This window comes from Nerophis lumbriciformis, linkage group LG19 (assembly GCF_033978685.3).
Source record: "Nerophis lumbriciformis linkage group LG19, RoL_Nlum_v2.1, whole genome shotgun sequence".
Lineage (NCBI taxonomy): Eukaryota > Metazoa > Chordata > Actinopteri > Syngnathiformes > Syngnathidae > Nerophis > Nerophis lumbriciformis.
Genome location: NC_084566.2, coordinates 23,378,581 through 23,406,131, shown reverse-complemented (window position 1 = coordinate 23,406,131; position 27,551 = coordinate 23,378,581). Strand labels below are relative to the sequence as shown.

Genomic DNA, 27,551 nt, shown 5'->3' with positions numbered 1-27,551 from the left:
TCCGTATGCCTTTATTCTGTCTGACAGCCAATCTGTGTGCTGGTTCAGCGGCCGTTATTACAACAGGAAGTGAGAAGTGACAACAATGCGGGCACGATGGAGGGGGGCAGCCAACAAGCAGACTGAGATTAATGGCCGAGTGAAAGCATATGGCTTCTCTGATGTAGGGGACGTGTTTGGCATACTTTAACTCATTTACGATGTCCTCGTGCGCGAGCAAGGCGTTGGAAATTATACACAAAGAGTCGCCACCTGCTTTGGCAAAGTACAATTTGCGATAAAGTGCATGATCGTATTTAAATAAATGTAATCCTGCATTTATGAAGAATCAGATCTATCAAAAGCGTAATCAAAGGGAAATAACTAACATCAAGTTTATAGTTGACCTTGCAGGAGTAAATAAACAATCAATTAGAGTGTCACTTTCTCGTAACTCTTACTACTCCAAATGTGGACGTATGCAAAAAACAACATACATCAGCCTAAACTGGATAATTTGACCTCAAGATCTTAGTTTCTTTGCACTTCTGAAAGACTCGATATAGCATAAACAAAATGGCTTGAAAACATGACCACAAACTCTGTAATATGTATGCCGAGCCAGTAGATGGTGATATCATTTAGGCAAGAAACACGAGCCACAAACTGTTCAGCTGCTACCGCTTTGATTGTGACATTTAAACCCATACCACCATTTTCAGCATTTTAACAGTAACACTATGATTTAAAGCACTTTGAGCTTTTGGCTAATACCTAACATTGTTTTAACTAAAATACAAGTAAAGCATAATCTAATGGTAATTTCAAACAATTTACCTCCCATCCCCCACTTTATCAGGGCCATCCCATGGCCATTGTCCACTCCACTGTTAGTGTAGACATGGCCTTAGACCAGTGGTTCTTAACCTTGTTTGAGGTACCGAACCCCACCAATTTCGTATTTGCATTCACTAAACCCTTCTTTAGTGAAAAATTAAACGTTTTGTTTCTTTAATTCAAGACAAAGTTATATGTTTTTTTAACTGGTGCACAAAATGAACCGTTCAAAGAACAAAACCAACACACTGCATAAACTCACAACAAATTACACACCTGCAAATCAGATGGAAAATTAGAGGGAACATTGTTTGGGGGTATCCATAGTACGCCAATAGGGAGAAGTTTTCATTTACAAGATGAGTCGGGTGTGTCTTGACCTCCGCGGCGGAGGCTCCACCAAACCCCTGAGGCCGACTCACCGAACCCCTAGGGTTCGATCGAACCCAGGTTAAGAACCACTGCTTTAGACAAACTAAATCAAGGCGGGTCGCATTCAAGTCAAGCCGGGAGACAGGAACTCGACTGTTTCTGCTCTGTAAAAGACTTTTCATAATCAAGCCGCGAAGAGAATAATTTCCCGTACAATGTGACCTTCCCCTTGCTGCCTGTACCTGAGGCTGCCGGGTTTGCCTGCTTTTATTAGGGATTATTAGCATAAACCAGTGAAGGAAAGGAAGGGCGACGGGTATATTTTCTGTGGCAGCTTTTTTTTTGTGATAATCAGTCCTTTGTCCATGCCTTGAAGGTTGTTTTGCATGCAGCCAAATAAATTGTGTGATCTCCCTGGTACAAGTAGGTGGGGGTATGTAAAGGCTGAGCTTTAATTAGCCTTAAATCACCTGGTGATATGGGATGTCCTGATTCATTTATGAATAGGAGGTGGGAAGTCAGAAGGGTCTAATGGCATGTTAGTATCCCATTTGTTCAGGATGGCCCAATTACTTCTCATGCTACTGTCTTTTTGTACTTGATTCTACACAGCATCACTTACAATTCAGCTCTATGTATGTGTCCATCTTACTGTTCCGTTTTTCTTATTCTGATTCTTCAGAGAAATCGGGGGCTAGTAAAATACATTTAATCTGTTGATTCTTTAAAATGAGATTTGACCCCCATATCCATCCATTCCATACTTTGAAGAAATTAGCATACTACAAAGTGCAAGTCTTCGACTTGTTTTTTTTTAACAAAAGCATCCCTACTACTAGCAGTAATGACAATCTCAAACAAACAAAAAAACAACAACAAACAAATAGAAGAAGTTTGAAGCTAAAGTCATAGAGAAGTTTCTTAAGTGCAAAAAATATGACTAAAGTGGTAAAGCTGTATTTTAATTAAGATTTTTTTTTAAATTTATTTTAGTAAAACATATGCAAAATTATTTTTTGTCACTTATTTATGAGTGCCTTCTTATGTAGTATATATGTTTTAGTACTTATTTTTCAGCCTGAATTAAGCCTAATGTGTTTGTGTTAAATACCGGTAATAATCTTTGTGACTAACATATGGTTTTGTAACATTTGACAAGGTTGTAAACTGTAAGTGGCTTAGATATAATTACAGAATTCGATTAAAATCAAGAGTAAGCTTGCTGATTCAGTGTTAATATTTAAGTTGGCCCAGGCACCTCTGCAAGTGGAAAATTTGGGCCTTTAGGTGAAAAAGTTAAGAACCCCTACATAAATCAGAATCGCTGAAGTAACCTACTTTCGGTCTTCTTGCTGCAATCAAGAATTTGCATTCACAAAACTGAGACATTCTGTTCAATACGCACACATTGGCAGAGGTGGGTAGTAATGCGCTACATTTAGTCTGTTACATTTATGTAACTTTTTGAAAAAATTGTACTTGTTAGAGTGGTTTTAATGTAGCATATTCTTTACTTTTGCTTGAGTATTTTTGCGAAGAAGAAATGTTTTTTTTACTCCGTTACATTAAGTTTCATTCTGATTGTTACATTTACTTATATCATAATCATTTATTATCTATTGATTAAGGCTTGCAAAGACAAACTTATATTTCAGCCAGCCTTTTTCCGGCAGGCAATGCCACATGACTGTGTTTCGCCAATACAATGTAAGTTTTATTGACGTTTGACTTGATTCCACCAATCGAACGGACCCTGGCTTGGAAATAACAAGGTATGATAAAATAGAAAGCTACTTGTTTAACAAGTGTTAGAATGTTGCCAAAATAAGACAATTTAATTATGTGACATGACATCAGCACATCCCTGACAATTTGGTAAGCAGAAGCCTCCTAAAACAGTGAACTAAAAAGCCATCTTTTTGTATGTCTCTGATGATCCTAATAACCACAACAACACTAAATAGCAGTGGAAATGTGTACTTGTTTATTAGATCCGGAGCTTGAACGTTACTAGCGCTAGCTTATTAGCATATAGCATTCTCTTCTTCTATTGTATTTATATTCTAACATAGCTAAACAAGCTGAAATTACCACAATCACACCCTGGTGTACGAGAGGCACACTGACCAACAGTCACATTAGAGATAAGAGCATGGAAACTAGAACTTTACGTGTAGCTGTGAAAATAGAAGAAACTGAATTTTTTGGACAAAACAGACTAATTTCATGCATAGAAACATACGGACTCTAAAAAGTGACATGACGTCAGACAAGGCAGCACAATTCTTCAATGATTACTTTCAAACTAGTAAAAAGAACATTTATATAATGTACTATCATCTGCATCAGTAGAAATGTTCACATTTCAGCCTACAAGAATTCAATTACCAACAAGAGAAAACAAGCTGCAAAAAATTGGATATGACTTTGTTTTACACACGCACGCTCACATAAACTACAATTATAGTCCAAGAACCATTAAAAAATAGCTACTAAATAAATCAGAAGTTACTCAAAAGTAACTCAATACTTTGTAGTTTTTTTCACGGAATACTTACTTGCTGAAGTAATTATTTTGATGACCTCTTTTTACTTTTACTTGAGTCATAATATTCTGAAGTAACGGTACTCTTCTGGAGTACAATTTTTGGGTACTCTACCCACTTTTACACATTTGGCCCGGGTATGCTGGAGTATCTTACATCGATTTGTGCACATGGAATACTATGATATGTTGTGTATTTTTCTGGTTATGCAGAGAATGTTATGGCCCTAACGGATTTTAACATAAGCTTCACTATGCCGCTTCACATAAATCACTGGCAGAATGGTAAAGGCTCTGCGTTTGCATCTGACTGTGTCATTAATAATTAAGAGGTTAAAAAAAGTTTTTTTCCTTAGTGTGGGGATGACTGATAGAAAATACTGAAATTCAACGCTAATCCTCATTTTGTCCAGCAAGCAGCTAGCAGAGGTGGTCGACAGCATTCTTTCTGGTGTGCCAGCATGTAATTGACATTTGAAATTAACTGAAAAGTGTGCTAGGGCACAAAGCGGTAAACAGGAAAGCAGAGGGACGTTGTACTAGGGTTGGGCGATATATCGAATATACTTGATATATCGCGGGTTTGTCTCTTTGCGATATAGAAAATGACTATATCGTGATATTCGAGTATACGTTCTCACGCAGTTGTTTTTAGTTGCGGGCATTACACTACAGGCTTTTCTCACTCTTTCTTGAATCTCCTTCTCACAGAGACGTAAAACAAGCGCACCTTCTTACATACGTCACCTACTGTCGCGTGTGCAACGTCCTATGCTCTCGCGTAGCAGAGAGATAGCGGCATGGTAACGTTAGCTGTGATGCTAGCGGTGCGGTGTGAGTGGTAATACGAGAGAAAGAAGGTGTGAATCTGGTAACAAATGAAGGAAGAATTAATTCCCAAGAAAAACAGCACGTGGTCTATCGTCTGACGGTGGTTTGGCTTCAAGCGGGAATATGTTGCACAGACAACCGTAATATGTCAAGTATGCGGCAAAAGCGTTGCTACAAAAAGTAGCATTACAGCTAATTTGTAGCATCATTTGAAAAGTCACCCGCTAGAGAATGAAGAGTGTTTGAAACTCCGCATGTCAACATCTCGGCCGGTGCCACACCCAACAAAATGTGGAAGCTACCATTTCCAGATCAACACCGTATAAAAAAATAGTCAAAAACAGAAGGAGATAACGTCCGCAGGAACCTACCACATAGCGAAGGACATACACTATTTGATTTCCTATTATGCAGCAAATTTTTATTTGACAGTTATTGAAATATCTTGTGTGACATCATGCACAAAAGTGCACTTTATTTGTTTTAGAATATTGTAGTGGCATTCTGTACAAAAAGTACACTTTAATTTAGTGTTTTTTTGATATGTCATCTTAGTGACATCATACACAAAAGTGCACTAATAGCTTGTTTTAAAATGTCTCTGACAATCTTGCACTTTCTGTTTTGGAAATGACATGAATGTTTGTGCCACTGCTTAATAACAGTTTAATAAATACAGTTTTGGTAAATTGACTTAGTTGTGATTTCCCTCTCTGCGTGAAAGTTTAAAATTAGCATGTATTAATAGAATCATCATACTGGTGTGATTATATGCATCAAGTGTTAATTCAAGGCTAAGGCAAAATATCGAGATATATATCGTGTATCGTGACATGGCCTAAAAATATCGAGATATTAATAAAAGGCCATATCGCCCAGCCCTACGTTGTACATTGCCTTTGATCGGTAGGCCCTTCACTGGCCCTCGCGCGGTCACCGTATGGGCAGACGAATGTGATATACAGTGACAGAAAATTCAAGACACCTAAATGTCCACCGCTATCGTCGAGGTGTGAGGTAGCGTATTAACGGCAAGGACCAAAGTGACACATTGAGCTGCTGAAAAGGCTTCCTCTTGCAGGGCACATCTGCAGAGGAGGATGCTGCAGCAGAATAAGCAGTTTGGTAATTAAAATCTATTGTTTGCAGTGGAAAATAATAGGGATCAAAGGGTCTTATATCAGCGCAAACCCTCCAAACACTGACGCAGCAGGCCACACACACCGCTCAAAATGTCAAATAGCTAACTTGTTTCATGGCAAGGTATGGGGGTTGAGACAGAATGAATGTATTGCAAAGATAGCGCCCAAAAAATTTGAATGCATTCCACAAATATCCACGAATGAGGGACGGTGCGATGGAAGTATAGCCTCCCCCAAATTCCCCGTTATTACCTGTCTGACTGGTGGAAATAAATCAAATATTCTTAGCCTGTCGTGCCGCTTTTGATTTGGGCGTCCATACAGGTTACAGGGTATGCATTATTCAACAGCTTTTGTTTGCATGTCAGACTGTATGCTTTCTTCTGTGTACATTAGGATTACTAACACCCCATATCACTGATAAAGTGTAAAATACTGTACATGGGACATGGAATATTGTGTGTCTAAACATTTCTAAAATCATATTAAATATGTGCAGGTGATGGGTGATATGATATAGTGCAAATGATCGACTCTTAAATGCAAAGCATTATGAAGGTGTACTATGCAAAAGATTGAATCCAAAACGACAAGTCTGGTAAAATTAAAATTGTTATTCTGTGCTATTTTTTCTGACACATACACCACATGGTAATCCTGTTAATAAACCCTAAACTTTGACTCTATAAGTCAAATTGACTTGAAATTTCTTAGATAGCTAAATGCACTTTACAAAACACTAACTTTAGGGTGTTTAGTCGAATCCCAAAAAAACGTGGTACCCACCTTAGGGAACTGACAAGCACATCTATAAAATCGTAGTAAGATTGGTTGAAAAACATGGCCGCCATCAAGTAAAATGTCTTTGCAGGGGCACAGGCGGAACCTAGGAACTTATTTGCCATAACGGATTAATCATTTGTTGAATGATAACATTTTGATAAATATATATATTATAAAAAAATAATGTCTGTGCTTCATATAGTGTCTTTTTAGAGACCTAAAGCGCTTCACACTGAGAGTCAACTATTCATTCACTCCACTTTCACAAATGGTGGTGGTAAGCTACATCTGTAGCCACAGTTTCTCTGGGCTCTGGCCTCTCTGACCACCACCAAACATTGATTCAAATTCATACACCTGTGTGGGCTGCACTGGAGGAAGGGTGGGTGCAAAAACACAGAAACATTGACTGGGATGGAGATAGCAAGGTTTTAAACCACCTACCTCCAGTTTCTGGACAGACTTCTCTACCTCCTGACCAACTGCCGCATATTACATATATGTGAGAATGTCCAGAATGTATTTTGAACACGACCCAAGAAGCGCCACAAATAATTTGAGTATATTGTGCTTTCATTTGTTTAATGTGAATGCTTGATCGCTTTAAGGATAACTACCACAGATTGAGTTGAATATTATTAAAAGACATACTCCGATGTTATGACTGTTGATGTTTACCGACTAAAGGAGCATACTTTTTAGTGCAGTATAAAACCATAAACAAAACACACAAATATATCCAATTACTTATTCAAGTGCATAATGTAAATATATGAAGTGCATTTGTTTTTAAGTAGGCTAAGACGTATTAAAGGTGTCAGGTAGCTCTGTTGCAAAAGTATATCAGTGTGCTCTATTGTATTTATGGCCTGCATTGCTGGGGCACTTTTAATGGCGCAAATAAATACCTGCTTATGGTGATTTTACTATGCCATCTTTTTTCCTATGCACATTGTAGTAACCTTCCCAGTACCTAAATATGACCTTGGGTAACCCTCTGTAATGGATGAAAACCCCTCCCTCCAATTAATCTTTTGTTTTTAATATTCAACACCCCCCTCCCACACACACACACACACACACTTCCAATGACTTAATATTTCAGCCGTCCAGCACTAATCTATTGGCTGATGACCACTGTTGGCCAGATGTGTGGGTATGTGGCTGTTTTGATTGGTCACATATGGGGTAGGTGCTTGTTTTAAACTGCCTTTTGGACAATCTAGTGCAGGGGATCCCAAACTTTTTGACTCGAGGGGCCACATTGAGTTAAAAGAATATGGTTGGGAGCCGGATATATACATATATACTAGAGATGCACGGATAGGCAATTTATTTCATCCGCAACCGCGTCAGAAAGTCGTCAACCATCCGCCATCCACCCGATGTAACGTTTGATCAGAACTGCACCCGCCCGCCATCCGCCCGCACCCGCCCGAAGTTTTATTTACGGAGGCAATAATTGAGCATGGATTTCCAATCGCACTGGCTGATCACATGGGACAGTTAAATGTTTGTAATGCAACCTTTAAAAATCATTACGCGGTGATCGCGGTCCCAAAAATAAACTTTTCTTGCATGATAATGTCCAGAAAAATTCGCTTTATATTACTATAGAGTCCTTTTAACGAATGAGTTTGATGGTTTATCACAAACCTTAAATGAAAGAAGTCCTTTGTTCTCCTGCACCATGCATGCACTTTGGCCTTGCTTCGTGTTTGGTGCGCAATCCTGTCGGCTGTATTTCACAGCACGACATACTGTTAAAAGTGTTTATACTATTTATGCTTTCAAGTCCAAGTTGAAGAAATCTTGTTAAATGTTGACAGCATAACTACCAAAATACAGAAGTATGTCCTTAATATTTTTGCAGTGCTATTTCTGTTGAAAAGTTCAAATGATTACATTAGAGATGTGATGTGCCACTTTTCAAGTGTCTGATGGCTTAAATTAATTTTCATTAATTTTTCATATTTTGAATTCTTTTGAAAGGCTTACAAAAAAACTACATTTGAATTGTAATTCCATGCTATTGACAGGACTATTAATTTTAATGAAGTTAGCTTACCATGTTTACAGTATGATAATTGTGATAGAAATGTGAATTTTAGGCACAGAATATTTTTTACAATTGAACAAGGCAGTAGATTATACAAGCTTGGACAGAAAGTTAATAATGACACCATTTTTTTTTTTTATGGAATTGTTTAGTACTGTTTTACCATTTGTTTACTGTAAAAAGTGTTTATACTGTTTATACTTTCAATTAACAAATTGAAGTCTTGTGAAAGGTTGACAGGATAACTGGCATTAACTGTCAAAATAATTTCAAACTATTGAAGTTAGCTTACAGAATAAACATGCCAATCAACCCATATGATTTTTGCTGTAATATTTTTGTTTTGAAAAGTCACTGTGACTGATAGAAAAGTGATGGTTTTAGCAACATTTTAACCTGTCTGAATGCTAATAATCATTTTGCGTCGGGGGGCGAAGCCCTGAACCCTCCACCAGGACTTTGTCCTGGACCTACCGGGGCCTGCGGCCCTTGGACCCTGGCTACTAGGTTTTTCTGATTTCAAAAGTTGGCAGGTATGGTGAGGTTATAAAGCTTTTGCCTGTTAAAGAAAGGAGACTGATCCAATGCAGCACAGACTTTCGCGTGCCACGCTGTCACGACCCAGACGCACACCAGTGCACAATCATATGGGAGCCGCGCTGAGCGCACCTCCAAGCGCGTCTCGCTGCCGGCGACGGCCAGGTATGGGCCCACGCTCCAGCGCCATCCATTTTCAGGGCTAGTTGATTCGGCAGGTGGGTTGTTACACACTCCTTAGCGGGTTCCGACTTCCATGGCCACCGTCCTGCTCTCTATATAAACCAGGGTGAGCCCCACCCCTTTCGTGAGCGCGCTGCGCGCGGAGTGACCCCTGTTACGCGCCCCCGGCAACAGGGGTGGCGGGCAGGTAAGCTGCGCGGGCGGAGCGCGCGGAGTGACCCATGTTACGAGCCCCCGGGGGTGGCGGGCAGGTAAGCTGCTTACCTGCTGCGCGTGACGCCGGCCGCGGCGAAGGCGGACGAGGCGGGGTGTCGGTGCGGTGGGCGCGGTAGTGACCCTGGACGTGCGTCGGGCCCTTCTCGCGGATCGCCTCAGCTACGGCTCCCGGTGGGGCCCTCTCGGGGGAAGGGGCCTCGGTCCCGGACCCCGGCGAGGCGTCCCTTCTCCGCTCCGTAAAAGTGTCCATCTCTTTTCTTTTTTTTTCTTCTGTTGTGGCATATGCAGCAGGTGCCTGCTCGTTTTTCGTATGTGGGTAACAACATTTAACTATGTATATATATTTCCGAATTGGTTTAACTGCCACCCGCAAAAAAAACAAAAAAAAAAACAAAAACAAAAAAAAATCTAATTAATCCGCCCGACCCGACCCGCGCGCGGATAAAATCTTATTTTTTTTTTATTTCATCCGCCCGATCCGCGGATAATCCGCGGACTCCGCGGTTGTGCCCGCAAACCGCGCATCTCTAATATATACACACGCGCACACACACATATATATATATATACATATGTACATACATATACATATGTACATACATATACATATGTACATACATATCTATACATATACATACATATATACCGTATACATATACACACACACACACACACACACACACATACACATACATATATATATATATATATATATATATATATATATATATATACACACACACACACACATATATATATATACATACATACATACATACAGGTAAAAGCCAGTAAATTAGAATATTTTGAAAAACTTGATTTATTTCAGTAATTGCATTCAAAAGGTGTAACTTGTACATTATATTTATTCATTGCACACAGACTGATGCATTCAAATGTTTATTTCATTTAATTTTGATGATTTGAAGTGGCAACAAATGAAAATCCCAAATTCTGTGTGTCACAAAATTAGAATATTACTTAAGGCTAATACAAAAAAGGGATTTTTAGAAATGTTGGCCAACTGAAAAGTATGAAAATGAAAAATATGAGCATGTACAATACTCAATACTTGGTTGGAGCTCCTTTTGCCTCAATTACTGCGTTAATGCGGCGTGGCATGGAGTCGATGAGTTTCTGGCACTGCTCAGGTGTTATGAGAGCCCAGGTTGCTCTGATAGTGGCCTTCAACTCTTCTGCGTTTTTGGGTCTGGCATTCTGCATCTTCCTTTTCACAATACCCCACAGATTTTCTATGGGGCTAAGGTCAGGGGAGTTGGCGGGCCAATTTAGAACAGAAATACCATGGTCCGTAAACCAGGCACGGGTAGATTTTGCGCTGTGTGCAGGCGCCAAGTCCTGTTGGAACTTGAAATCTCCATCTCCATAGAGCAGGTCAGCAGCAGGAAGCATGAAGTGCTCTAAAACTTGCTGGTAGACGGCTGCGTTGACCCTGGATCTCAGGAAACAGAGTGGACCGACACCAGCAGATGACATGGCACCCCAAACCATCACTGATGGTGGAAACTTTACACTAGACTTCAGGCAACGTGGATCCTGTGCCTCTCCTGTCTTCCTCCAGACTCTGGGACCTCGATTTCCAAAGGAAATGCAAAATTTGCATGGTTGGGTGATGGTTTGGGGTGCCATGTCATCTGCTGGTGTCGGTCCACTCTGTTTCCTGAGATCCAGGGTCAACGCAGCAGTCTACCAGCAAGTTTTAGAGCACTTCAGGCTTCCTGCTGCTGACCTGCTCTATGGAGATGGAGATTTCAAGTTCCAACAGGACTTGGCGCCTGCACACAGCGCAAAATCTACCCGTGCCTGGTTTACGGACCATGGTATTTCTGTTCTAAATTGGCCCGCCAACTCCCCTGACCTTAGCCCCATAGAAAATCTGTGGGGTATTGTGAAAAGGAAGATGCAGAATGCCAGACCCAAAAACGCAGAAGAGTTGAAGGCCACTATCAGAGCAACCTGGGCTCTCATAACACCTGAGCAGTGCCAGAAACTCATCGACTCCATGCCACGCCGCATTAACGCAGTAATTGAGGCAAAAGGAGCTCCAACCAAGTATTGAGTATTGTAAATGCTCATATTTTTCATTTTCATACTTTTCAGTTGGCCAACATTTCTAAAAATCCCTTTTTTGTATTAGCCTTAAGTAATATTCTAATTTTGTGAAACACGGAATTTGGGATTTTCATTTGTTGCCACTTCAAATCATCAAAATTAAATGAAATAAACATTTGAATGCATCAGTCTGTGTGCAATGAATAAATATAATGTACAAGTTACACCTTTTGAATGCAATTACTGAAATAAATCAAGTTTTTCAAAATATTCTAATTTACTGGCTTTTACCTGTATATGTATATATATATATATATATATATATATATATATATATATATATATATATATATATATATATATATATATATATTATAAATACACATATATATACACAAATACACATACATATTATACATACATACTAGAGATGCGCGGTTTGCGGGCACAACCGCGGAGTCCGCGGATTATCCGCGGATCGGGCGGATGAAATTTAAAAAAATTAGATTTTATCCGCGGGTCGGGTCGGGCGGTTGAAATAAAAAAAAATTAGATTTTAAATAAATTCAGGCGGGTGGCAGTTAAACCAATTCGGAAATATATATACATAGTTAAATGTTGTTACCCACATACGAAAAACGAGCAGGCACCTGCAGCATATGCCACAACAGAAGAAAAAAAAAGAAAAAGAGATGGACACTTTTACGGAGCGGAGAAGGGACGCCTCGCCGGGGTCCGGGACCGAGGCCCCTTCCCCCGAGAGGGCCCCACCGGGAGCCGTAGCTGAGGCGATCCGCGAGAAGGGCCCGACGCACGTCCAGGGTCACCACCGCGCCCACCGCACCGACACCCCGCCTCGTCCGCCTTTGCCGCGGCCGGCGTCACGCGCAGCAGGTAAGCAGCTTACCTGCCCGCCACCCCCGTGTCCGGGGGCTCCTAACAGGGGTCACTCCGCGCGCTCCGCCCGCGCAGCTTACCTGCCCGCCACCCCTGTTGCCGGGGGCGCGTAACAGGGGTCACTCCGCGCGCAGTGCGCTCACGAAAGGGGTGGGGCTCACCCTGGTTGATATAGACAGCAGGACGGTGGCCATGGAAGTCGGAACCCGCTAAGGAGTGTGTAACAACCCACCTGCCGAATCAACTAGCCCTGAAAATGGATGGCGCTGGAGCGTCGGGCCCATACCCGGCCGTCGCCGGCAGCGAGACGCGCTTGGAGGTGCGCTCAGCGCGGCTCCCATATGATTGCGCACTGGTGTGCGTCTGGGCCGTGACAGCGTGGCACGCGAATGTCTGTGCTGCATTGGATCAGTCTCCTTTCTTTAACAGGCAAAAGCTTTATAACCTCACTAATGCCTTGCATCGTCTATATTAGATATACAACAACGGGCGGGTGCGGTTCTGATTAAATGTTAGATCGGGTGGATGGCGGATGGTTGACGACTTTCTGATGCGGTTGCGGATGAAATAATTGCCTATCCGCGCATCTCTAATACATACACATATGACTATAATTTAAAATAATTATAGATGTATCAAAATAAATTCAATATTTAAAATTACAACACTAACTTCAGAATTGCCTAAAAGAAAGTTACAGTAAATAAGTGGAAAATGTTCAGGAATTGTTTTTTTCTTTTTGATTATTTCATTTTGTGCACAACTGTGAGAATGCGTGTGTGCGCGGATCACGTTTAAACAGATTCTTCACGGGAGGGCGATAACAATGATTTAAGTATGAAATAAATGTTTTACTAATTTGAAGAGGGAAGTTTGCCAAACATGATAAACATGTAAAAATACAGTACAACTAGCTGTGATGAAGCCCAGTCTTCTGGGAAACTCAACCCATACGCTGTCATATATGGCAACACACACACACACACACACAAACACACGCACGCAGACACAACAACCCTTTTTTCACCATACAGCACCGCGCTGATTAAAATGTAACTAATATTTTTGTGGGGTTCTTCTCCTTTTTCTGGCTGTTAAGTACCATAAACACCGACATCAGCGTAGATCCACGTAGCTATATTTTCAACAACTCCTACGTAAACAATTTACGCAATGTACTTAACTGCACCCCAGCATATGTTCACAGTCGTCAACAATCGCTGTTTCTTAGGACTCAAAGTATATATATATATTTATAGTAAAATATGACAGTAACAACAATCATTTTGCACAAAATGATCAGAGACACGTCAGTTTGTTAAAGCATTACCTCACAACAAGCTTTAGCCGACAGACTGAACAACAACACACTGACACCCTCCATCACTACAATAAGAAGTATAAACAATAAAACATTGGATATTAAGAGTATGTGAACCTATACTACCTTGTTTAATTCGGTGACCATCACCCTAAAGTTATGTTATCCATCAAAAATATCAAGCAGCTAAAATGTGTCAAACATGTCGAAGTGTGGAGAGTGTTGTGCATTTTTCCCATATTGCTTGGTAATGGATTTAAATGGGTATAATTTTGAATTGTGTGTATGGTAAAATTATATATTTTTAAAATGTCCACATAGTTCAGTTCAAATTGTGTGTTTTGTACCACATGTATTAACTTGTGTTGTTTAGTTTTTTTTTTAATTAATCAGACCAGGCTGTCTGAATGGCGCATATGATGCTTCTATGCAGCTATTTTACGTTTTAATGTTTAATTGCTCATAATCAATGCAATGGCTAACAATGCTGATGAACATATTCAGATGGTAGCACATGGCAGACAGTTTAAGTTTATTGCCATTTTACCCTAAGACGGGGACCTGCCACAGAACGGATTGTAAACGCTGGGGTCTGGATCTGGCCTGCATGCCGTAGTTTGGGGAACCCCCGATCTAATGGGTTGCTCTTATAGAAAGACAGACAGCTACCTTGCTTATGGGGTTAACATTTTTTTAAAGTACCCATGATTGTCACACACACACACTCGGTGTGGCAAAATTATTCTCTGCATTTGACCCATCACCCTTGATCACCCCCTGGGAGGTGAGGGGACCAGTGGGCAGCAGCGGTGGCCGCGCCCGAGAATCATTTGATGCTGAGTGTCAAGCAGGGAGGTAGAAAGGGGGAAAATGCAATCAAGTTACAAAGCAAGCAGGGTGGCATGTGGTATCCAGACAATGCATACAACGAGTCTCTTAACTGTATTTTTATTGATTAATATACTTCAAATCTCAAACTAACTTTAATGTGCCTTTGTTATGTTATTAAAAATATCACACTCTCTCTGCATATAGAACCTCTACTTGGAGGCAATGTTGCTTCAGTTGAACAGTTTTTCAGTTAACTAGTTTTCTGTCTAAAGACAGACAATCTTGACAATGCCTATAGGAAGCTTAACAACATACATGCTATGGCAAGTGTCTACATTAAAATGTATATTATTTTGTGATTAAGGATGCACAATAAATATTGGACAGAAAATTATCAGAATTTTTGAGCCAGGAAAAAAATTTAATAAATCACGTTTTTTTTTAAAAATATATATGAGGTATCATGACATCATACCGATAAAAAAAAAAACTAACAACCAAACCAACAACCTTCAATTAGGTGAGATTACCTGTACTGTGCTGTAGTAGCTCCTTTTCTCCTACCATGTAGGAGTTTGTAAACTTCCCCTACGCTAATGGCGTAAACATGGCGTTTATCTTGTGGGACTTCTTTACTGTTTCATAAGAAAACATTTTGTGTGCAATTTGTATCAAATATTCTGAGGAGGGAAAAAAACCTTGAGAATCAACACATCAAACCTCATCAGCCACCTGCAATGCGAGCGATGCTACGACGGTGCCTGCACTGCTAAAGAAGCTCATCGAAAGCCAGCCACAAAGAAAAGTGTTCACAAACTACAGTTGAACCTAAAATAAAAAGAACAAGAAATATACAAATTAGTTATGAGTATTGATAGAGGTGGGAAAAATAATCGATTCTCCGATGCATCTCAATAACGTGGGCAGTTCATGAATCGATGAACAACTGTCCAAACATTGATTATTTGCGTATGTCAAAGTAATACAGAGGGTTTTAAAATGCGGTATTAATTCTAATGTTCTCTAAACGTTAATTCTACATTTGGTTCTAACTAACCAAGAATAAAGATTAGCGAACATTCTTTTAACTTCATGTGTTAGCGCGGACACACAGAGAAAGGAGGAGTAGAGGACGGGCTATGCTACTGCACTAAACCAGATTAAATCTGAAGTAGTGAAACAAAAAAATACATGTGTTGTACTTCAACAGAACTGCATTATAGCAGAAAGTAACCAGCAAAAAAGAGGAAATTAGCAACTAGAATAATAAATCAGGAGAGACAATAAAATCCACACAGTACGGCAATGCGTTTGTCAGTCATAGATGGTGTAGCGGCTGGCTACGGCTTCTAGCCAATGGCTTTGACTGGGGGATAGGACTTCCAAGACAAGGATGGGAAGTGACGTGTGTTGTGGAAGTGAAAGGTTGTGCGGGTTTCTGCGGGGATAGCATGACGCGGAGACTGAGACTGTTGTAGTAGTGTGCTGCATTTTGTTAATAAAAGAGAAACACTGGGAACCTGTGAGAGACTTCCTTCCTTGGAATGTTATAATATGATGAAGCAGACAGATGACATGTCTTTAAGCTGCAAATGTATGGCAACTAAGGCCAACGTGTCTAAACATTCTGTGGTTTTAGAAGGCAGAAACATTAAATCAAGAATGCCTGTTCGCCTAGTAGGTACTTTTATTTATTAGCTTACTTAGCAGCCCATTACAGTTCTCACGTATTTATTAGTCTTCTATATTTATATCTGCTGTGCGCAGTAATCCAAAAATCGGAAAGGACACAATACTGCACATGCAGTAGCCAAAGGATGAGTCTCCTAGACATGTTATTAAAAATATCAATAATTAAATGTAATACATTTGGAATATATAATAATTATAAATGTATAAATAATCCATTTATAATCGAATCATAGCCCCTGAATTGTAATAGTAATCAAATCGTTAGGTGGCCAAAGATTCCTACCTCCATGTATCAGTCTTGAGAAGCAGACGGTTGTCTGTATTGGCATCAGCTTGATAAAAAAGATACTGTGCATACAGAGTTATGATGTAATATTTTAACTACTATCATTAACTGATAGTATACATAATACTATTGTAACATGCAGTAGTGCTAATAAAGGCTCCTCGCTGTGTAAACACCTGCTTCTCTCTGCAGTTAGGTACACAAACGTGTGAATAAAACAGATTAATCCAAACACACACACACAAAAACTAATGGCTGACTAACCATCTACAAATTTACCCTAAAAACATCTCATTGCTGACTAATGCTTATGTTTTTTTTTCCTCTGGACTATCCTCGCCTTCTAAAACTGAAAGCTTTAAAACAGAGAAGGGGGTGGGGGGAATATTGCACAAATTGATACAGTTACAGCATGTGCTGATGCGCTGCTATAAACAGTAGCCAAGTGAATTTAATTAAACAGACAGGACATCCCTGGCAAACATCTGCACCACTGCAGAACATACTGTGGGTATTTGTGCGGTTGTCCAGTCACTTAATGGTAACATGGTACACAATAAAAGACCAGAAGCTCTCTTCTTGCTTCTCCTGCAATATAGGAATGCTGGATCACACAGCTTGACTGCCAACACCCCGCCCCCCAGCACGCAGGTAAGGGTGGCCCATTCATAAATCACTTATATTCTTCCCCGGCGCTCAGCAGCCTCACCTCTTCAAATGATGCACTGTGTAAAGGGATGAGGAGGGACGGGCGACAGAGCGGGGAGGAGGGGCGTGGGCGAGCTCAGAAGAAGAAGACGAAGAAGAATAAGAGAGACAAGCTCAGCGTGAGGTAAGAGTCTCGGATTATGGAAGAAGATATACAGAAAATTAGGAACTGGACTTAATAGCACCAGAAGGCTTTATCAATGAGTGTGGCGCTTGAAAAGTAAAGGAATGAACAAATTACATATTGAAAGATTTGTTGCAATGTTGTCATGTCCTGCAGAATAAAACATGTACATCATTTGTCATAACTCTACTACCAAGCAGGGATCTGAAATCCAGGGTGGAAACATTTTCATTCCATTAACTACTGTGTTAAACAATGAAAACTCTTTTAAACAGTTGTGCAGGAGTTCCCCTGTATTTGATCGTGGCGATGTGCGAGGGCAAAATATTAGCCGCCACACCTTAAAAATAAAAGTTCTTACGTAAAAACAAAATTAAATAATATGATGTATTGTAGCGTCCAGAAAAAGACACACAAAGGGTGACGCTCTTTTTAGATTTTATTGCCAATCTAATGCTAACAACAAGCCAAATTCAACAAGTATTTCCTCCGTGCACGCACGTCCGTCTTTGTGTTTCATTCCCGGACACACAACACTTCCTTATTCTCATAACACGGTGTGTTCAAGACCATGGGAAAAATTAACATCATAACACACGAACATATACTTTAACACCAGGAGGTACTTACAGTATGAATTAATATATATAGTTTATTATTTGCACACTATTATTATTTGGCCACCGAAAAAGGACTGATCACTGGAATAGCACTGCAAAAACCGGATGTTGTGATGACGTAAGCGAGGGGTGCCCACACTTTTTCAGCAGGCTGAAAAAGAGCTACTTTTCAAATGACCAAGTCGAGGTGATCTACCTCATCTTCATATACTGTATATATACAGTACAGACATTTTTTGCTAACATGTTAAATGTGTTTAATTAAAATACAAGCATGTTTAACACATGTATCATGTTGTAATTGTATGTATGTTCAAAATAAACTCAAACCCTAACCATAACATATATATTCATTTATTTCATGAACACAAGAATATAAGTTGGTGTATTACCTGATTCTGATGACTTGCATTCATTGGAATCAGACAGGATTCACAGGAGTGCTGTTAACTTTCACATTTTCGAATTTAAATTGTGGAAGAGAAAAAAAGTCCTCCTTTCTGTGCAATACCACATGAAAGTGGTTGGTTTTCGGCATCTTATATGTCCAGCTTTCATATTCGTTTTTATACACTTCACAAGAAATACATTGACGGCAAAGCTTGCTAGCTTGTGCGCGCTAGCTTTCTGAGACTCTTATTTTGCTAGCGCAGGCAGGATAGGGCAGCCCTTTTATTGTGATGGCAGGAACTGTGCGGTCGTTCTTTAGGGATTTGACAGCAGGTGCGGCGCGACAGTCTTTTGAAATAAAAAGAGTTTCTCGCCATTTTGTCAGTCGTTTTTTTCTGAATACGGCGCTCACAGCAACCAGCGTCATCTCACAAGATCCTCGGGTGCCGTGAATGTCAATCAACTGAGGAAAGTGACGTCATAGTGAAGATTGATGATATCACATTTTTAAGGCTATTTTTTTAATGCCTGACTGGCGATTTACTGACACCCCCTGTGTGATCAACCGGTAGCTCGCGATCGACGCAATGGGCAACCATGACGTAAACTATACGCACGGGATTGTTTGGAGCAAAGGCAACATGTCTGCCCAATGGACATATTTTAATGTATCAGAAATATACCAGCAGACAGCGATCTTTAAAATTTAAGATGATAGTGGCAAATTTTAAGGAAAGGAAGACTCGCAGCAGCGCACAGTTGTGTGACATCAGGCTTTCTGGAGCTCGCTTTTTGTCGCAGACATGGAGCGACATAAGTAAAGAGTCTCTCAACACGAGTACAGTCTACAATAACACCAGAAATAGATGCTAGATATATTGCTAGTCTTTTTAATAAAGAAATAGTGACTGAAAGGATTGGAGAAATGTCTAGAAACAAATTAACAAAGTACAATAAGCAGCAACCGGCATTTTTTAAAGAAAATATATGCATCATAGCAAACAATAATGATGTCATTTTGACCACGCCCCACCACACCCCTAGCTACGCCCCCACTGTCATAGGTATCTTGGCAATCTCGGGGAAATCTGAGTAGTGGGTTGTATTGTCTAATTTAAATGAACCTTTAAACAAACAAAACTTTCATTCATCCACAATGCTTGGCACGAAGAAAATGAATCAGATAATCAATTAACATAACATCTGAATTAAAAATAGTGCACAATTACAAATAAGCACTCTTACTTGGAGGACTGCCTGCACGCTGTCTTTTTATGCAGTCAGACAAAGCCCATCCATTAGAAGACCCTTTTCTTATTCTTACTGATCGATTAACTACTCAGCTAAACACTCACGAGCAAAATTGATCAAGCAGGAATGACATAAGGGGTGCTTGAATGTGGAGCAAATTGATGAGATTGGTGGGTAAAGCGGCTAAGACATGCAGGAGGTAAGTCATCATTTGCATGTTAATGTGAAACTAACAATACACTATCAACAATTAGAATAACATTAGATGGTAGACAATACAAATTAATGAGGAAGCTGTCCCCCACACGGAAATTTTGAAAGTTGAAACAAAAGAATCAATGTATTTACGCTAACTTCCTAGCCTGGAAAACTTCACTTAACTAAAATCCCTTTCTAGTCTGTGTTGCAACGTCTCCAATTTTATTTTTTTCAATTTTTAGCTCAATCTCAGACCAAGCTTACGTCAGGCTTAATATAAACAAACTATTTCCTGTTTACTTTCTGTGTCATTTTCCAATAGGTGAGTTTAAAGGCTCCATATTATACTATTTTAAAACAACTTTAAGTCTCAGAGGTTTAGATTCAATCACAAAAAGTGTACAGGAAACATGCAGTCCAACATCTTGTCTGAATGCAGGAATTTAGACTGCTTTTTGTAGGCCCCATTGTAAACACACCATTTTGTGTGCCTGCAGCTTTAATGCTAATGAGCTGTGTCGTCCACTGCCCTCTGACAGAGTGTGTGGCTCCAAGAAACACAGTTTATGCACTTAAGCCACTTCTTACATATACTGTACACTGTAACACTACACTGGTCTAACATAATGGATGCCATATATCACATAAAACAACACTGAGGAGTGCGACAGTATGACTAAAACGTTAGTAAAACAGATATGGTGCTATAGTGCTCGTATTACACTCACATTTTAACCGCAACATAATGCAAGGTTAGCCTGTTTGCTGAAGTAAAACAATCAGTCAAATTGTGTAATTGACAGACGGATAACTGGAATAGTCCCAGGCTTTATTGTAAGATATACAGCAAAGCCTGCTTGTAAGTGTTCCCTGGTCAGAGATGGTATCTTGTCCACAGATTAGTAGGTTTTTCCATTTATGACGTCATGAAAACCCAAAACTTCAAAAATGAGCTCTTAAAAGTGGAAATATCATATATTTTCCTCATGTTTGGTGCGAAAAAGAGACATGTTTGTCACAATTAGAACTTTATTAACAAGGGAACTATGTCTAATTTAATTAATTGCACTATCTGCTAGTTGCTGTAAAGAAGTTAAATCTGTCCACCCTATAGCTAATAGGTATTGTACAACAAAACCTTGAGCCATTAAAATTCTTATGGCTCAACGATCCGTAAATCAGTTGATGATGCCAATCCTTGGTGTTTAAACGATGTAGAATTAGATAAGCTAATGGCAACTGGAAAACCCACTGGGAGCCTCTCTGAATACGAAGCAGTGCAGATATAAGGTTAGCATACCAAACAGATACCATACCATGTCTAAAAATAGCAGGACAAAATGGACGTTTAACAGCAGGGCACAAACAGGTGCAACTTTTGCCACCAGTGCTATTGCAACGATGCACTTTGATTTGATTGGCGCTTTGACGGAGGATGTTGTTTTAAAAAGACACATTAGCTTGGGATCAATTTCAACGTCCGAATGTTCAATTATGCAAAGGCCGTGAAGATACTGCAATTGAAAGCCTATAAATTGTGACAAGGAAACATTAAATCTATGGCAAATTATCTCCATGCCTGGAAACAAAAAAAGGCCTGCCATTTATCACGCTGAGAGGTGGGAGTGACTTCTTATCAGCTCAAGCACCAGACGATTGCATGGTATTTTAAAAATACACATTGTTAATTAAAGTCACATCATTATTCACTGGCAACTGTTTTTTCATGTGATCACTCTGTTACTACAAACCAACAGAAGCTGGGTAAGAAAGAGGACACTGTCATTGAGGACACCGAGAAGGTTACAGTAGTACAGTATAAATGTACCTTGTGAGGAGAGTGACTAATTAAACATTCTTTAGCGGGCGCGCCCCGGGAAAGCTTGAAAAAGACATTTGAATTAAAGAGCTCAAAAAGTTTTTGAGAGAATTAAAGGCCGGTGAGGTTGTCTTTTCTCCTCTCTGAGATAAAAAAAAAAAAAAAAAAAAAAAGAGTCATTGACTGAATGATGGAATGGATGCAAATAAGTAAATAATTGTAAAAGCACACTTCATTCAAACTACACTGCCCTTTATTGCAGTGTAGTTTGATATTTCACAGCTCTTTTTAAAAACTACAAATATGCACAAACCAAACCTGTTCCCTGATAATTGTACAACATTTTCCTAAACATTAGTATGACTGCACAACACACAAAGCTTTAGTATGTACTGTAAGTACCGTATTTTTCGGACTATAAGTCGCAGTTTTTTTCATAGTTTGGCCGGGCTCCTATGCGATTTATATATGTTTTTTTCCTTCTTTATTAAGCATTTTCGGCAGGTGCGACTTATACTCCGGTGCGACTTATACTCCAAAAAATACGGTATGTGAAGTGAAATTATGTAACAGATCATTGAGTGAGAAACTAACAATGTACTAATATGAGGCAGTTTAAGAAAGCATACAAGCACATGCAGAGCTGTACAGTGCGACCATTTAACTCGCATCTGGGACTAGAAATATCGGCTCGTTCTAAATGGCTAGCAATGTAGCTCATGGAAGCAATCCATTCTGCCTCTAAATCACTCTAAAATTGCATTCAAAAACCACCAACATACTTCATTTACGTTTCGTAACCTATATAACAACCAAGTTGTAGTGACATTGTTATTGTAAGAACAAACACTGAGGTACTGTTTTTATAGAATAGTAAAACATCGCCTTTCAACGGCATGCTACGGCATTAGCCGTAAGGTAGCTTTTGCGTCCTCAGCTGAACGGCTTTTGAGTTTGTAATGCACAACAGAATGTGATAGGACACACATCTGTACTGACTAAAAAACATGAACAATCATATTACAGTATCTGCAATATATTAACCCACATTTCATGTATTCTTTGTACACCGCTAGCTCGACAATGTACATACTGTAGTTGTACTACCAAGCATGACGTGCTGCATGAATCATGACCAATAATAAAGTGATTAACTTGTTGGACATTTGTCTGTTTGTTTGTTTTTTTCCAGATGATTTTGGGTAAGCACTCCATTTCTGTCCGCGTAGCTTGGCTCCTAGCTCCACATTTGCTGTGTCAAGTCACGCCGCTCCTAACTCTCTCTGAGTCTATTACAAAATCTGCCATGATTAGAACACACACACACACACACACACACACACACACACACACACACACACACACACACACACACACACACACACACACACACACACACACACACACACACACACACACACACACACACACACACACACACACACACACACACACGCATTTGGTTCTTGAAGTGGTAACACACGTTCGTTGGCGGAAGTTAGAAGTGCGTTGCTCGGGGCACGGAACTAAATGCACCGAGGAACCAAGTTCCGGTAAATACGACAATTATTGTACATATTACATATTGTTATGAACGTGTCTGTTACTACATTTATATATACTTGCAGCGTGTTTATAAAACGTTGATGGAGGGTTTTGATGATGTTTTAGAGGGCTTTAAAGGTGACTGCAAGCGCTAAACGGTTTGTTTTTGTCTTTAGAATCCTAAAAAAAAAAACATGTGTTCTTGTCTCTCATAGTGACTGTGAATGATAGGCAAAATTCCCAAAAAGTGCAGTTCCCCTTTAAGAAATGGATTACGAAAACTGACGTACAACAGTAATGTAATTGGAAGACAACAGCATTATTTCTCTCCCAGCTGTCCAGCAACGCCTCACTCTCAAGTCCTTTACTCTAAATATAGGGGTGAGCGTAAGACCACCATAAGAAGACTGTCCCTGCACTATTTTAAAATGGAGAATGAAGGAGACAGCGGGGTTGAGGTCAAGAGTACACAGAGGGTGAGGGGGGGCTTATATCAGCAGAGGTGGTGGTGAAGGATGCAAAACAGGGAGAGGTCAAGAAACAAGAAGTGGAAGCATGATAGACCACTTTATTTGGCTTTGCTAAAAATAGAGCAGCAAATGGTAGCAGAGGCTAACCGGCCTAGTGCTCTGTTCTGCTTCCAGCCCGATGGAATCAATAGGCAGGGAGCTGGAGCGAGGCTTCCCGGAGTCTGCAGCCAACAGTTGCAGCAGAGAGTGGGAGCAGGGGGGTATGGAAAGAGGCAAGGAGTGAAGGTGTGTGTGGAGTGGAGCAAAGCGCTGAACTATTTTTTGCACGGCGTGACTAAATATGGTCAGGGAGGGTTGGTGGGACAAGACACAGGAGCAGCCCAGCAACAAGCGCTGAGGTATGTTTCCAATGCTTGGCTTCACACAATGTGCTAAAGCTCCTGCCATCTTGGCCCCTTGTCCCTTATTAGCCACCACTGTCGTCCTCTTACTGCACCCCCTGGACCAGTCTTTGCATTTTTAAAGTATTTCCTCCAACGTGGTGTGATTCAATGTTAAACCACAATGGCACACAGCAGACCTCAAACAAGCCTGCAAAAAAGCTGAGGACCAAATTGGATACACAATATGCCCGAATTTGGGGAATATTTTTTGTTTTAAGTGTCATGGTTTAGTGGCTGAGAAAAATAAGAACGTAATAAAGATGAAATTATTTAAAAACTTTAGATATTAATTTCCAGATTAGCAATTTTATGGGACACCAAGCTTAACAAAAAAATGTCAAATGTTTTTTAATGTCCTCCTGCTAACAACAATTGCAATCACAAATGGGCCAAGTTTATTGGTAAAATTCTGTAAGTTATTTGAACTTAAAGCACGCATTTCCAGAAAAATGGTTTGTTGTTATAAAATGGTTGTGTTTATGTTAGTGCTGTCAAACTATACATTTTTAAAAAATCAGATTAATCACATTTTGAAAATGTGGATTTATAATGATTAATCAAAGATTATTACTAGCTTGTATAATTTAAACTAACTTAAAATAACACCTCAATATTTGGACACAAATGCAATTTTATTGTCAGAATATCATTCAGGATTTAAATAAATATGTTTTACCTACTGCACATCATTTATTTGCTCTAAACAGTTTTATCTAGAGTCTCATGGGTATGTATTTTGAAGTGAAATGTGCCAGCAAGCACACCAGTCGGAGTCTACTGACTCATCGTTGCACTGATGTAGACATTGACCTGATCATTGACGGTACAGCAACCCGCGTTACCTTTCAGGTAACTATCCGCAGTTAATGGAAAGAAGCATGTACTGTCAAAATAAATTGCGTGATTCATCTGAGATTCTGCGTACAAACATGATTAATGCGATATGTTTTGTAATTAATCACATGAGTTATTATTGACAGCCCTAGTTTATATAAATTACATCTGTGGTGCCATGTATGAGTTTGTTCAAAATGGAAACATGCTAGCATACATGCAATACAGATATTCTCAAAGTTTTATAATAATCAGAGACGGTCAATGACTTATGGACACTCAGTCACGCGTGTGCCCCTGCAAAGACATTTTGTTTGATAGTGGTCATGATTTTTAACAAATGTAGCTACATTTTTACACTCATGTGCTTGTCAGTACCCTAGAAATGTGGTGATTCAGCTAAACACGCTCAAGTTACAATTATACCTACCGCAATTGAACTGTGTTAAACATTTCTAATCAGTCCGATATATGAGGTCAAACGTTTGGGGATTCATACCAGTGTTTTTTTAAAGATAAAAAATAGCACAGGCAACGCAAGTTTTGACAAACATTTACATTTTCTATGTGACAGTTCAGGGGTAGAAGTAGGGCTGGACGATTATGGCAAAAGTAATCACGGTTATTTTGATTGATATTGTAATCACGATTAATTACAAGATTATTCATTTATTTGAAAACATGAATATTTATTGTACCACCAAAATTAAACTTTAAATATAGTTTTTAAAAAACTGGATTCAAATTAGTAACGAATAAACCACAACAGTAAAATATTAGCAATAGCAATAACAATGAACTTAAAAAACAATAGCAATATAAAAAACAATAAAATACAAATTTTCCAGTTTGTTTTTGATTCAGTTTTTTACCTTTTTCACCTATTTTACCACCACAGTGTTTGCTTTTTGTGTCAAAAAAATGTAATAAAATGTTTAATTAAATGCAAAAATCGTCACATTTATTGGTAAAAATACATCTTTCGACAATTTTGACCAGTATTTTTGGTCAAAGCATAACAATTTTGTAAGGACATTATGCTTGTGCAAGGTATTTTTTGAAAACCTTTATTTTGTAAGCACAGTCAGATCGGATGTGAAGCAAAATTAAAATTAAATCAAGTGGAAATTGATAGAGCATAGGGACAAGCGGTAGAAAATGGATGGATGGATGGATGGATATGAAACTAAATTCTTGGGAATAATAATTGATCATAAATTATGTTGTAAACCGCATATTGAGTATATAAAGGGAAACATATCCAAATCCATTGCCATTCTTTATAAAGTAAGACACATGCTGAATAAGACATGTCTGCATTTGTTATATTATTCTTTTATTTTTCCATATCTAACATATTGTGTTGAAGTTTGGGGAAATGTTTATAAAACAAACATAGACCCAATAATTAAACTTGAAAAAAGTGTAATTAGAATAATACACATCGTGTGCTACTATGAACAATCCATTATTTATAAGTTCTAATATGTTAAAATTTTCAGATATTGTGTTTTTAAAAACAATGGAAATTATGTTTCGAGTAAAGAAAAACAGCCTTCCAGCTTGTATTCTTAGGTTATTTAAATTAAGAGGAGAAAACTATAATTTACGGGGATATTGATTTTTGAAATAGGTAAAGTAAGAACGTATATAAAATACAAATGTATATCAGTTTTAGGAGTTAAATGGTGGAACAAGCTCAGTGATGAGCTGAATACATGTACTTCTTTGTTAAGGTTTAAGAAAACCTTGAAAGGTGAAATAATTGAAAATTATAAAATATAGTAACAACGTTGATGTTCCAGGCAATCTAATTTTCAGTGAATGTAAAGGATAGGCAAATACAAACCCCGTTTCCATATGAGTTGGGAAATTGTGTTAGATGTAAATATAAACGGAATACAATGATTTGCAAATCATTTTCAACCCATATTCAGTTAAATATGCTACAAAGACAACATATTTGATGTTCAAAATGATTAAAAAAAAATGTTGTGCAAATAATCATTAACTTTAGAATTTGATGCCAGCAACACGTGACAAAGAAGTTGGGAAAGGTGGCAATAAATACTCAGAGTTGAGGAATGCTCATCAAACACTTATTTGGAACATCCCACAGGTGAACAGGCTAATTGGGAACAGGTGGGTGCCATGAATGGGTATAAAAACAGCTTCCCAAAAAATGCTCAGTCTTTCACAAGAAAGGATGGGGCGAGGGACACCCCTTTGTCCACAACTGCGTGAGCAAATAGTCAAACAGTTTAAGAACAACGTTTCACAAAGTGCAATTGCAAGAAATGTAGGGATTTCAACATCTACGGTCCATAATATCATCAAAAGGTTAAGAGAATCTGGAGAAAACACTCCACGTAAGCCTCATGGCCGGAAACCAACATTGAATGACCGTGACCTTCGATCCCTCAGACGGCACTGTATCAAAAAGCGACATCAATCTCTAAAGGATATCACCACATGGGCTCAGGAACACTTCAGAAAACCACTGTCACTAAATACAGTTTGTCACTACATCTGTAAGTGCAAGTTAAAGCTCTACTATGCAAAGCG

The 27,551-nt window shown here is 39.2% G+C and overlaps 1 protein-coding gene across 5 annotated transcripts in view; it reads right to left on the bottom strand.

Moving 5' to 3' along the window:
• mib1 (MIB E3 ubiquitin protein ligase 1) overlaps nt 1–27,551 on the bottom strand; it is a 99,569-nt gene that overhangs the window by 24,482 nt on the left and 47,536 nt on the right. The window lies entirely within an intron of this gene.